The 14,664-nt window shown below is 47.1% G+C and overlaps 1 protein-coding gene across 1 annotated transcript in view; it reads right to left on the bottom strand.

Moving 5' to 3' along the window:
- The window catches only part of Alpi (alkaline phosphatase, intestinal), a 57,121-nt gene that overhangs the window by 38,910 nt on the left and 3,547 nt on the right, over positions 1-14,664 (bottom strand). The window lies entirely within an intron of this gene.

The raw sequence follows: 14,664 nt of genomic DNA, 5'->3' as shown, positions 1-14,664 counted from the left end.
GGGGAAGCAGGCAGGGGGGAGGCTGGGGGACATGGGGTCCAGGCGTGGGGGATGTGCAGCCCCACCTGTGTGGCGTGGAGCGGATGAGCTGGGACACCTGCTGCACGTAGTCTGTGGCCAGCAGCACCACCTCCTCGTCCTCTGAGAAGTCCTCCTGGAAGATCTGGTCCAGCAGCCACTTCCACCGCAGCTGGGGGCACAGGGTGGGGACCACAGAGGACAAGGGGCAGGGATGGTGACAGGAAGACCAGGAGTCCAGCTCTATAGAAAGCCTCATCCATCCCTGGGGAGGGCGATCACAGAGTCCCAGATTCAGCCCCTACACCTGCCTGCACACAAGGTCTCGGCCACACTCAGGTGGGGATGGATTGTCTGCAGCTGTCCCAGGGTCACCTTGTTGTACATATTGCCCAGATTCACCAGAGGCCATCACACTGACAGTGATCTTGGATGGAGACCAGACTTGACCCAGCCCTGCCATGCTCCTGCCCCAGCCCCAGCAGCCCCCAGCTGCTCCAGCTGCAGGATCTCCTGGGCCTTCTGCTCCACAGCATCTGCCCCCAACAGGCTGAGCAAATGCTCCAGGAACACCCTGTCCACAGCCAGGATCTGCACCAGGACAGGGGCCTCCTCAGGCTGGGGACAGGCCTAGCCCAGGCCATCCCTCCTGGGACCCCAGCCTTCCCTGCAGCCCCATCCCAATGCCCAGGCACCTTCTCACTCTCCTCATCCTGTGAGGCACATAGTCCCGAGCCCATCCCCATGATTCTGGGGACCCTAGGTCCGAAGTCAGAAATCCACGTGCCAGATATGCCAGAGAGAGTGAAGTAGCACCCAAAGGCACGAAGAGAGGGCTGTCACAAGCCCCAGGGGCACAAAGCTCCTCCCTGCACCCACAGAAGCTGGTCCAAGCCCACGGGGGTTGGGGGCCCCTGGGACCTGGGCCCCCGGAGCTTCCTGGCCAGCCCCAGCCCCAGCCCTAGCAGGCCTGTCGCCCCAGCCCCAGGTCCCTCGTCCCTCCACTGTCCCGCCTTCCTCCGGGCAGGGAACTGAGGCTCCCGCGGCTCCTCGCCGCTCAGCCCCGGGACACATCGGCCTCCGAGAGGCAGCGAGAGGAGCGCGGCGCTGTCTGCCCTGCTCTTGGGCCGTCCAGCCACCAGCCTAGGAAGGTGCGCACCTTGGGCTGCGCCGCGCTGCGCCGCCTTGGCCTCCAGAGGGCGGCGACAGCAGGCGCCCCAGCCGCCCCTGGTTCAAGGTAGCGCGTCCTCTGGGATGGCGTGACCCCGCCGCCACCGCAGCACGCAACCAGTGGAAGTCCTGGCACCCGCCGGTGCTGGCGTCCAGGTTGGCTGTTCGCGCCGAGGCCTTGGCAAAGCCGCCTCTCTCCACCGTCCTTGGTCGCTCTTGCAAGCTTTGCTGTTCCTTTGTTGGCAACCCCTGATCAGCTCTGTCTTGGTGGCTCAGTCCCCTCCAGCATCTTCAGGAAGGTTGAATCCGAAGGCCAGCAGACACCTGGAGAGGTGTCCAGCCCAAGCAGAGAGACCAGGCGGGGCCTATTACAGCCCCCTCGCTGGCAGGGACTGAGCGGCCGCCCGTGGGAGGCCCTGGAGGAGAGCAGGAGCCGGAGTTCCACACCCCAGATACTGGAGCAGCATCCGGGAGGGTCAGGGTGTGCCACCCCACAGCGTGGCCACGCTCTGCTGGGTAAAAATGCTGGAGACACTGTGGCCTTTGTGGCTAAAGCTACATGTACTGATCTGGTCAAAGTGGTGGAGTTTAAACAGCTCCAAACTGGAAACAGCCCAGTGTGTTCATCAACAGGAGAGGACATACAATGTGATAGATATGGGCTTTTGTTAAACGGGAAAAAATACAGGTATACCTTGGAGATACTATAGGTTAGGTCCTAGACCACAGTATTAAAAGAATATGGCAAAAAAAGTCTTTTTTCCCCACTGCATATAAATGATTATATTTAGAGTTAGTAAGTCTGTCGAGTATGCAAAGCATTTTGTATAAGACATTCATTTAAATATATATCAATCATTGCTGAAAAATGCTAGGGTTCATCTGAGACTTCATCAAGTGGTAATCTCTACTGGTAGAGGGTCTTGCTTGAATGTTGACATCTGCTGATTGATCAGCTTGGTGTCAATTTCTTTTGTCTTTCCTTTTTTTCCATGATAGTGGTAGCAAGGATTTAAATTAGGGAAGCTCTACTACTGAGATATATCTCTTTTATTTTTATTTTTTATTTGAGACAGATTTGCTGGGATTACAGGCATGGCCCACATGCCTAGCACAATTTCTTCAAATAGGACAATGAGGTTTGTTGCATCAGTTGATGCTTTCTTTCCTGGAAGATTTCTTGGTGGCATGTGATGCTGTTTGATAGATTTCACACACAGTATAGCTTCTTTAAAAAAGATGACCCATCTGTTCATATCCTGGTACTGCTTCATCAACTAAATTTATATGATGTTCTAAATCCTTTGTTATTATTTTAACAATGTTCATAGCTTCTCCATCAGCAGATTCCATCTCAGAAGACACTCTGTTTGCTCATCTATAGGTAGCAACTCCTGTGGGTGATGTAGCTCAGTAGTAGGGCACTTGACTAGCATGTAAGAGGCTCCGGTTTTGCTGGGCACAGTGGCAAACACCTGTAACCCCAGCAACTCAAGTGGCTGAGGCAGGAGGACCACAAGTTTGAAAGTGGCCTGAGCATCCTATCTCAAAAAGAAAAGAAAAGAAGGCAGGAAGGAAGGGGGGGGAAAAGGCCAGAAATGGCTGAGAGGTAGAGCACTGCAGGATCCAGTCCCCCAGTGCCACCAAAAATGTCTGATGGTTGAATTGCAACACTTCCGTCCCATCTTCACGCTGCACTGAGAATTGAACTCAAGGGCGCTTTGTCACAGAGCACATCCCGAGCCCTTTTTATTTTGTATTTTGAGACACAGCCTTGCTGACTTGCTTAGGGCCCCATATCCACTTATAAGGCTGAGCAACTCAGCCCTGCTCTTCCAACATGAGCTCCTGCTGGCCTCTAGAGCCGCTGGGATCGCAGGCAAGTTCCACCACGCCCAGACCATTAAAACTTCCTCCATGACAGGCATGTTTTTCCCTGATTTCTTATCACTTGTGTGTTTGTGAGAGTTGTCCTTTTTATTTTTAATTTTTAGTTGTAGCTGGACACAATGCCTTTATTTTATTTATTTTTATGTGGTGCTGAGGATCGAACCCAAGGCCTCACACATGCGAGGGAGTGCTCTGCCACTGAGCCCCAGCCCCAGCCCTGTCCTTTCACTTTTTCCTTTTGCCGTCATGTGTGAGTCCCCGGGTCTGTCTCTGGCACTGCAAGAGCAGAACAGACATCAAAACAAACAAAACCCTCAACCACCTTTCCTTTTCATTTGCAGCTGGCCAGCAGATGCTGGAGACCCAGCTTCCGCCAGCTGAGCTCTTTCAACATGTGCTTCCTGGTAAGCTTCACCATTCCTAGATTTTGATTTAAAGTGAGAGATGTGTGATCTTTCTTTTAACTTGAACACTGAGAGGCCTTTCTATAGTTAATTTCAATATTGTGGTGTGTCAAGGAATAAGGGGGCCAAGGAGAGGAAGAGAGATCCAGAGCAGTGGTTGGTGGCAAGCAGAGTCTCTACAGATGCAGTTCAAGGCACCCTGGAATCCTCAGCAACACCAGTGACCACTGATGACAGATTACCATCAAAGATATAAAAAGGGAAATGGCCAGGAGTAGTGGCACACACCTGTAGTCCCAGTGGCTCCGCAGGATAAGGCAGGAGGATCATGAGTTCAAAGCCAGCCTCAGCAACTCAGAGAGACCCTGTCCCTGTCTCTCAGTAAAATATTTTAAAAAGGCTGGGGGATATTGCTCAGTAGTGAAGCACCCCTGGTTCAATCCCTGGCACCAAGGGGGAAAAAAAAGGAAATATCTGAAATACTGTGAGAATTGCTGATGTGTTAGAGACAGGAAGTGGGCACATGCTTGTGAAAAATGTCACTGATGGGCTTGATCATTACGGGGCCGCCACCAGTCTTCAGGGGAACTGAGTTACTGCAAAGCTGATAAACTGAGGCACAATAAAACAGGGTGTGCCTTCAACTGAAGGTCACAACCCCATAGCTAGGCAAAGGGTGCAAGTCCCAAAAGAAAGCATATGATGGACAAGTCTCACCTACACACACTTCGGAACAGACGAACTACCCTCTGTGGGGCACAACAGCCCACCTGGTGCTATTCCCCTAGTGGGGCCGGAGAAATGTCTGCAGGTGGAAACCTGCAGCCTGGCTTAATACCTTTAACCCAAAACCCACCTCCAAGGACACCTTTGTAACAAACAGCACTGGCTGATTGCAGCAGCCAAGGCTGTCACTTGCAGGTGACCCTCTGGTTCAAAAGAGCCACCTTGCAGGCTGCACTGGGATCAGTGAAGCTGTGTCTGTGCCTCACTTCTGTTTTCTATCGAAATGCTGCCTGGCCCCATCGCTGGGCCTCGCTGGGCTGAGTTCTCCCAGCTCTGAGAGCTGCCCAATTTGAGCATTGCTTGTTACTCTAGTGTATTCTGCCAAATTTTTTTTATTAAATATTTATTTTTTAGTTTTAGGTGGACACAATATCTTTATTTTGTTTTTATGCGGTGCTGAGAATCGAACCCAGTGCCTCACTCATGCTAGGCGACACACTACCACTTGAGCCACATCCCCAGCCCCAATTCTGCCAAACTTAACCGTCTGTGGTTTCTCCTTCTAGCAGACAGACACAGTCAGGGATGCAGAGCAAGGGACCAAGTGTGGATTGGTGGCACCACTGTGCTGATAGTCTTTGGGGCTTTGAGGACTTGTATTTTGGGTTATTTGAGTTTATCTGAGGAAAACACACGCACACACACACAATTCAAATTCCTTTTGGGTTCAGAATTGACGACAGAAACAAGGCCGGAGGCCTCGGGTGTCTGGGTCAGAAAGACTAAACTGGGCCCAAGGTCAGACTGGATTTGAAGATTAGCTGGATTGGATCCAGTTAAGAAGGCTGGGGTGAGTTTTTTGTTTGTTTTGTTTTTGATGAAGAAATCATCTGGATCCAAGGTGGGACTCCAGCTAATTTTAGGTATAATAACAATATGTAAGAACTTTCTAGAGGGCTGGAGGGTTGGCTCGATGGTAGAATGCTTGCCTAGCTTGCATGAGGCCCTGGTTTTGATTTCCAGCACTAAAATACTAAAAACAACCACAAAACTTTCCAGGGACATGAGAGAACCTCATCAAAAATAACTCAGAATTGTAGAGGTCAGAGTGGGGGAAAGCATCCTAACAAAATCACTCATTGAAAAAGGGAGAATAAAATGCTATAGTCTGGTTTCAGTATGTTCTGAGTGTCCCCAACTCTTCTGGTGCTGAAATTTCATCCCCACTGTGAAAGATTAAGAGGGTGGAAGCAGGTCCCACTGGGGTTTAGAGGTGGGATCCTGGGAAGTGATCGGGATCTGAAAAGCTCATCAGGGTGGGCCTCCATGATTGAATCTTGGTGGCTTTTTTAAAAAGAGGGACAGACAGGGACCACAGTGCCACACCTGTAGTCTCAGCTACCTAGGGAGCTGAAGAGGGAGGGTCACTCTAGCCCAGGAGTGCAAGGCCAGCCTGGGCAGCAAAGTGGGGCCCCATATCCACAGGAAAGCAAGGGAGGGGGCGTGAGAGGGAGAAAAGAGTAACACTGTTCTGAAGCAGAGTGACCACCGGTCCCCTGGAGAGGGAGAGGACGACAGGATGGCTGGCTGAGGCAGGAGGGAGGGCTGGGGAGGGTTTGTGGAATTCTAGGTGTGAGCTGGGGAACTAAAATTAGAAATAAATCATAAGTTTTTCTATATAAGCATTAATATCAGATGTACCCTGATGGGAAATTAGAATTTGGTCCAGTGTGTTAAAATAACCTGCCAGGAGTATTGATCTGCTCTTCATAGGAAATTGTGAGAGTGGTTTATTTCATCTTTTACGTTTTAGGAAACTGGCTCTGTGTTTTACCAACATGGTTTCCTGTGCTCCGTGTGATCTTTATTAGGTTTTCAGTCATTCGACAAAACCGGGTCCTTTGTATAAAAGAGCTGAGGTTTTTCTACAACTGTGTAACTTTCTTTTTTCTTTTTCTTTCTTTCTTTTTTTCCCTTTGTTTGGTGCTGGGGATGGAATCCAGGGGTGCCGACTGAGCTATATCCCCAGTGCTTTCTTTTTTTTTTAATTTTGAGACAGGGTCTCCCTAAATTGCTTAGGCTGACATTGAACTTGGGATCTTCCTTCCTCCAAAGTCTCTGGGATCCCAGGCATCTGTGCCTATGCCCACTTTCCAACTGTGGAACTTTCTCTATTTGCCTTTTGGAGTCTTTTGACAGTTTGGTTAAATGACTTGTTCACAGCAATCTTTCTTTGCCCCAGTGTTTAAAGCTTTCATAAAACTTGACAAATTCGAAGATCAAGTTCTCCCTGGCCAGGCGTGGGGGAGGGGGGGACTCCTATAATCCCAGCTACCACAAGGTGGAGGCAGGAGTTCAAGGCCAGTCTAGGAAACTTAGCAGGACCCTGTCTCAAAATAAATAAATAAATACAAGCCCTGGCGGCCAAGTAGTAGAGCACCTACCTAGTATCTACAAAGTCCTGGGTTCAATCCCCAACTCGAAAAATAGTAGAGATTTACGGAAAGCTAACAGTCCTAATGCCATCAGTCATTAGCTTGAAACGTGTGCAACAGAAATAACTGAATTTCCTCGTCCACAGTTAATGGTTCACTCTCCTTTCCCTTTTTATGGTGGTGGCCTTGGCCCTCCCAGGGTTTTCTAGTCTGAATGGTCTTCTAGATCATTAGGACTTGTCTTAACAGCAAATGTGGGCACCTCTTTGAGTCAGGTCATTTGATGACGAGCTACAGTCCTCAATTGCCATCACTCTCCAAACAAGAACTATGACTAAATGGATTCAAATATTACGAGCTGCCTATGTCGCCTGAACCTGGACTTCCTTGATTTTGATTAGTTCAGGTTTGGGCTTCTATATGGTATGCACTTCAGTCTGTTGATATTATCTCCTTACGGTGTCATGATGGTCCCTTGCTGTGCTATATCCCTTCAAAACATCCTCGGTGCCTACGTGTGGTCTATAGTGAATGCTCAGTGGTCTCTCTGGATGAGTGTTGATGGTTTCAGTAAAGACAGGACAAGAAGGACACCTGAACCTTTGAATGTACGTTAAGGCCAAGACCCCAAAGGACAGTGTATGTCGGCTTTCCAACACTGGGACCAACATACACTGTCACTTAGGAAGAGAAAGGTTTCTTTTGGCTCAAGTTTGAGATGTCTTTGTCTGTGATCAGTCAGCCCCACAGCTGCAGACCTGTGGCTGTGCATCGTGGCAGAGCCAACCACCAGCCCATGGCCAGGAGGCAAAGGAGAAAGAAGAAGAGAAAGGGGCCATGGGCTGGCATGGTGGTGCACATCTGTAATCCCAGCACCTTGGTACGCTGAGCAGGAGGGTCCCAAGTTCAAGATCAGCTTTAGCAACTGAGAGAGATCCTCAGCAACTTAGCATGACCCTGTCTCAAAATAGAAATAAAAAGATCTGGAGAGGTAGCACAGGGGTGATGTGCCTGGGGGTTCAATCCACAATATCAAACAAGTTTTAAAAGAAAAAGGGGCCAATATCCCACTGTCCCCTTCAAGAACATGCCCTCAGTGACCTGAAGACTAGTCTCCCCCTCTTGACGGTTCCATGCACAGGCTGTGGATGGAGCACAGTTGTAGAGTGCTTGCCTAGCATGTGTGAGGTCCCGAGTTCCATCTCTATACCAAAAAAGGGAAAAAAACTTTTCACCACCTTCTCATAGCACCAAGCTGGGGACCAAGCCTTTATCACCTGGGCCTTCAGGAAGCATTCCAAATGCATATCACAGCAGGTGTTGACCAAGACAGCTCGAAGCCCTAGGGTTTGGTCACACTCCATCTAGAGGAGACCAAAAGAGGCAGAATGTTAGTCTCAGCCTGGCCCGTGGCGCCTCTGCACTCCAGTTCTCACACCAGGGGCTGCAGCCGGACTTAAAGCCATCGAATCCCGGATTAAACAGCCCAGCCTCAGCTGGTGACCCCAGCTGAACGTCAGTCACTTGCAGGAGCATCTCTGATTCCCAATGTCCAGGCCCAGCTGCAAGTAATCATGCTGTGTCTGTGCCTCACTTCCGCTTCTGTCCATAAATACTGCCTGACCACGTGGCGGGCCCAACAGGCTCCTCAGACCTTGCTCTGATTTTGCAGGTTGGCAGATTTAGGCACCCTTTTTCCTTAGTGAAACTCTGCTCAGTTTAGCTTGTGAAAGATTTTTCCTTTCAACTGTAAAAAATAAAATAAGTGGTTTTCTTTGGTGCTAAGGGAAGGGATGGGGTGGCCAGAGGGGAAGGTGTGGGATGGGGTACGGACCCCTGCCCATGGTCTATTTCTTGATTCGGGTGGTGCTTACTTGGGTGTCTAAATTCATAATTATTCTTCATGTTATACCTTTAGTGTTATGCACTGGGCTTAATGTTTGATATATTTCAAAAAGAAAGATAAAGGAAAAATGGAACAAGGCACAGCTTATTCTGGATTAGACAATTCTGTTCCTGGTAGGTTTCCCACTTTCATCTCAGCCAGCATTTCCCAAAATGTGATATACATATTGTTACCGTTTGGATATGAGGTGTCCCCCAGGTTTCCTGTTTTCAGCGGTGAAATGCTGGGTTGAATGGACTGGCCGGGTGTTAACTGCAGGCAGGTGGGGGGTGGCTGAGGAGGTGGGTCACTGGGTTGTGCCACTGGAAGGGTCTATGGGTCCTGCAACCCCTTCTGCTCCCTCTCTCTCTGCTTCTTGGCTGCCAGGATGTTCTGCCTCACTTCTGGCCTATGACAAGGGCGTCTGCCATCTATGGACGAAGACCTCTGAAACTGTGAACCAAAGTAAAGTTTTCCTCCTCTAAGTTGTTCTTGTTAGGAATTTTGGTCACAACAATGCAAAACCTGCCAGACATACACATATTTTTTAATTTTAATTTTTAAATTTGTTCTAATTAATTATATGTGACAGATATACATATATTTTCAAGGTAGGGTCCTCCAGATTATTTTAGGCAGAACAGGGAGTGTTTTTGCTGCTAGCCACGCAGGATACTAAATAGCCCTGAATTTCCCAGTGAGAAAATGACCTTTTGAGTCTCTTCTAACCCTTCTGATATTGGCCAGGGGAGACTCTCTTGGCTCTGGAACACCTTCACTATCATGCTCTATCCTTTGAATGTGTCCTCGAAAAGTTCATGTGTTGGAAGGTGAATCCCTAAATTCACGTGTTGGAGCTATTTTGAGGTGGAGACTTTTGGAAGAAAATTAGTTAGATGAGGTCATGAGGATGGGTTCCCCATGATGAGATTAGCGACTTAACAAGAAGGGAAGGAGAAAACTGAGTTTTCAAACTCCCTTGCCTGCACCAAGAGATTCTATAGGAAAAAAAAAATTACCAGACATGTAGATACCTCAATATCAAATTTTCCAGCCTCCAGAACCATGAGCTAGATAAACCTCTATCCTTTATATATTACCAGGTCTCTGGTGTTTTGTTATAGTAACAGAAAACTGAGCATAAAAGACCCTAATTTTACCATTTCCCTCCTAACACAGATGAAGCATATTGTAGACTTCCCTGGGAGGCAACAGGACCTAAGGAGAAATCAATTAATATCACTTTTTGTTTGCTTGCTTGAAATACACGGTTGCCCACTATTTGGGGCTGGAGATGGTGGTGTTCCTTTTTTGGTAGTTAAAAGTTTCCTTTTATAATTATTATTTTTAAAAAAATCTGAGTTCACTTAATGGGAATTATTAATGCCACCGGCAATATAAGGCTAAGGCAAACAATCACTAAGGTGACACACAAGCAGCTGAGTTTTGAGAAATGCTGATTGAAAAGAAAGAAATTAAGACAGTTTGGAGCCTGAACTCATGTTGACACCCCATCCCCACCTTCTGGGTGTCCTTGGACCCTAAGCTTTCCAAGCCTCAACCCCTCATCTATGAAATGGGAACAACAGCCTTGTGTCATACGGCTGCTGTGGGGACTCAGGTCAGCGCTGCAAGGATCACTGACCTTTAGAACAAAGAGACCAGTCTTAGAATGCCTGGAAGTTCTGTCACCAAGGACCCAAAGCCCAAGGACTGGGTACACACCTACAAGAAGAGGCTCATTGCTTCTGTGTTCCTGATGGCCTGTGTGGCAGGGACTCGCTGTGGCCCACTCCACCCACCAGGGGGCGCATGCAGATGTCCCCTTCCACAGAAAACTGCCAAGTTTCTGGATGGGGCCAGGAAGGAGAGTGTCCCACTGCCTAGTAAAGGTGCCCCATGCCTCCTTCACGTATTTTCTGGGAAGGGACCTCAAAGGACTGAATGAGTGAGGGCATCCGGGTCTCAATCTGTAAGAATCTGGGGGTGCAGGAGTGAGTCTGGGAAAGCCATGCTCAGCAGGCAGCCTGGGCTTGAAGCTGGATTAGCAGAAGCCTCAGATACAGGTCAAAGTCTAGTTCTTTGATTTCTCTTAAAAAAAAAAATTCTATCAGTAGTATTTTTGTGACACTGTGAACATATCGTGTAAATAAATGTGTATACACACATATGTCCTCATGATTTGAATAACTACACAAACTCCATTATATTCATGTACCACTATGTTCAAGTTTACCCCTATCTTCTTGGTGGAGATTACATAATTTTCTCATTATAAACAGCACAATGATGAATTCGCATATTTTTTTCTTCATCTTAGATGCAGAAATTACTAAGTGATTTTTGTCCATAATTCTGTTTATGTGAAGAATTACATATATTGATTTACGTATATTAAACCATCCTTGCATCTCGGGAATAAAACCAATTTGGCCATGGTGTACCTTCTTCTTTAATATGTTGTTGAACATGATTTGCTAATATTTTATGCAGCATTTTTGCATCTAAGTTCATCAAGGATATTGGTCTGTAGTTTTCTTTCCTTGGTGTGTCCTTATCTGGTTTTGGAATGAATGTGAAAGTGTTCCATCCCTTTCTATTTAATGGAATAATTTGAGGGTAATTGGCAGTAGTTGTGTTTTGTTGTTGTTGTTTCTCCGTACCAGGATGTGAACTCAGTGGCTCTTTGTATATTGAGACAGGGTCTCTCTTAAGTTGCTTAGTGCCTCACTAAATTGCTAAGACTGGCCTTGAACTTTCAATCCTCAGGCCTCAGCCTCCAGAGTTGCTGGGATTTCAGACATTCGCCACCTCACCCGGTACATTAGCTCTTCTTTAAAGGTTTGCTAGAATTCAGCTGAGAATCTGTCTGCTCCTGAGCTTTTCTTTTTTGGAAGACTTTTTATTACTGCTTCTATTTCATTCCAAGTAATTGATCTGTTTAGGTTTTCTGTCCTCTTGATTCAGTTTTGGCACATCATATTTGTCTAGAAATGACTCCATTCTGGCTTTTCTAATTTATTGTAATATAAGTTTTCAAAATAGCTCCTAATGATCTGCTGGGTTTCTGTTGTGTCTATGGTGATTTCTCCTTTTTCATCTCTAATTTTATTAACTTGGTTTTTCTCCCTTTTTCTTTTGGTAGTTTGCCTTGTTTATCTTTTTAAAAAAACAACTCTGTGTTTCATTGATCTTTTGTATCATACTTTTATTCTCAAGTTCATTGATTTCATCTCTGATCTTAATTATTGCCTCCCTTCTACTGTTTGGAGTTGGTTTGTTCTTTTTCAAGGACCTTGAGATGCATCTTTAGGTTGTTTAATGGGATCTTCTGATTTTCTTGGCACTCATAGCTATAAACTTTCATCTTAGGACTGCCTTCATGATGTCCCAGAGATTCTGGTGTGTTGTGTCACTATTCTCATTTGAGTCTAAGAATTTCTAAATATCTTCCTTGATTCCTTCTATCACCCATTCATCATTCAAAAGCGTATTGATCAATCTCCATGTGTTTATACAGTTTAGGTAGGATCTGGTCATGTTGATTTCTAATTTCATTCCGTTATGAGTTTCCATATTCTTGAGCTCTTGTCTGGTTACTTTCTTAGGAGAGTCTTAAAAATGAGACTGTTGGGTCAAAATATATCCAAGATTTATGAAGACATTTTGCAAGCTTGATTTCCAACTAGCATTAATAAATAATATTTACTAATTCTTACCAATACAACTGATCAGAAATGTCTAATAACTAAATTGTATTTGATTAACAATGACAATTAACACACTTTATGCATTGATTGGCTTTTTGACTCATTTCCCCTTCCTCTATAGTGCCCCTTCTCTGTCTCTTAAAAGTCTTCTCGCTGGGCGCGGTGGCACACTCCTGTAATTCCAGCAGTTCAGAGGCCGAGGCAGAAGGATCAGGAGTCAAAGCCAGCCCCAGCAACAGCGAGGCGCTAAGCACCTCAGTGAGACCCTGTCTCTAAATAAAATACAAAATAGGGCTGGGGATGTGGCTCAGTGAATGAGTGCCCCTGGGTTCAATCCCCACTATTCCCCTACCCCCCCAAAAATTTTCTTTTCTTTTGGCCAAGCCCTAAATTCTAGAGTACACTGGTTTATCATCTCAGGTCACCCTTCTCTGCTACTTCTTGTGTCCCTAATTACCTTGTCTGGTCTCACAGCTGCAAATTCCTATGGCTCCCAAATGTGTAACTCCAGTTCTGACTCCTTTTCCAAATTCCATCATCTACTTGACATTTCCATACTGGATTGGCATCCTGTACTTTTCCTTACTTTTTGAGAATCTCAGTTCAAGGGGAAGAGGTGAAGTGCAGCTTCAGGGTTCATATGGATGAGCCAGCCCCTCGTGTAGCCTCTGCTCCTTCCCCCTCCCCCACCTGGCCTTGGCTGGAGCAGGTCTTGGACAAGAAACGCAGAGAAACTACCTGTCAGTGAAGGCCTAATACATGCCAGGCCATCCTGTTTTCTTTTTTTAGTACTGGGAGTTGAACCCAGGGGTGCTTTACCACTGAGCTACATCCCTAACCCTTTTTATTTTATTCTTGAGATGGGATCTCACTAAGTTCCTTTAGGACCTTGTTAATCTGCTGAGCTTCTCCTCAAACTTGTGATACTCCTGACTCAGCCTCCCTAGTAGCAGAGATTACAGGCATGCACTACTACCCCTGGCCCTCCTGCTTTCTTTTTTTAATATTTATTTTTTAGTTATAGGTGGACACAATATCTTTATTTTATTTTTATGTGGTTCTGGGGATCGAACTCACTGCCTCACGCATGGTAGGCAAGCGCTCCACCACTGAGCCACAACCCCAGCCCCCTCCTGCTTTTTTTCAGGATTTCATCCAGTGTGTGTGCACAGGAGAGGAAACTGGTTAACAGACTCCAATGTATGTGTGAAAGGTGGTGGCCACACTGAGCCTTCTTCTTTCCTCCTTCCCTAGTGAAGGACAAAGGCTCCGCCTTAGGCGATGGTTAAGGAACCCTGGGTGACCTCTGGCCCCTGGACCTAGGTCTCCACCCTGCTCCCCTGTAGACACAAGTCCCAGGCAGCTGCAGCGCTTCCTGAGCTGTCTCTGCCCTTCCAGTGGCTGAGGCCAGGGCCAAATGCATTAGAGTTTCAGGAGGTCAAGTACATGATCGGACGTGGCACGGGAGACCTGGGTGGAGTCTCCTCACTATCCATAGGGTTTGGCAGGATGAAGTGTGCTTACTGTTGGGGCTGGTGTTCGAACCAGGTCTCTACATGATCCTGGCCACCAAATTGGCGCTCAAGTAAGTGGGTCCAGATGCTGTGTGACAATGTGTGTCCCCAGGGCTGCCAGGGGACACCAGTACCAATTAGAGATCAATCAGCTACAAACATACAAACAAGGTCCTCCACCAGCAAAGATTACCAAAGTGCTGAAGTTTTAGATATTCCAAGCACTTCATAATAATATGTTATTACAAGATTGACAAACTACACTGTAAACATGATATTTTATTTTTGGTGGGGGAAAAGGACTTACTTTGTTGTCATATCCATATAATATTGTGATCTAGAACCCAACCTACATTATCTCAAAGGAATGCATGTAATTTGCTGAATTTCACAAATGCTCATTGCTGTGTGGTTTTTTATTTATAAAAGTAACACAACTATTATAACCTCTCCTGTTGATGAACACACTGGGCTGTTTCCAGTTTGGAGCTGTTTAAACTCCACCACTTTGACCAGATCAGTACATGTAGCTTTAGCCACAAAGGCCACAGTGTCTCCAGCATTTTTACCCAGCAGAGCGTGGCCACGCTGTGGGGTGGCACACCCTGACCCTCCCGGATGCTGCTCCAGTCTCTGGGGTGTGGAACTCCGGCTCCTGCTCTCCTCCAGGGCCTCCCACGGGCGGCCGCTCAGTCCCTGCCAGCGAGGGGGCTGTAATAGGCCCCGCCTGGTCTCTCTGCTTGGGCTGGACACCTCTCCAGGTGTCTGCTGGCCTTCGGATTCAACCTTCCTGAAGATGCTGGAGGGGACTGAGCCACCAAGACAGAGCTGATCAGGGGTTGCCAACAAAGGCACCCGTGGGTCTGGTGGAGTCCTGATCCCGTGGAGGGTACCTGGCTGTCTCTTATACAC

This window comes from Marmota marmota, unplaced genomic scaffold (assembly GCF_001458135.2).
Source record: "Marmota marmota marmota unplaced genomic scaffold, marMar, whole genome shotgun sequence".
NCBI lineage: Eukaryota > Metazoa > Chordata > Mammalia > Rodentia > Sciuridae > Marmota > Marmota marmota.
Note: the sequence above shows the minus strand (reverse complement) of the source record. Positions and strands in the feature narration are given on the sequence as shown.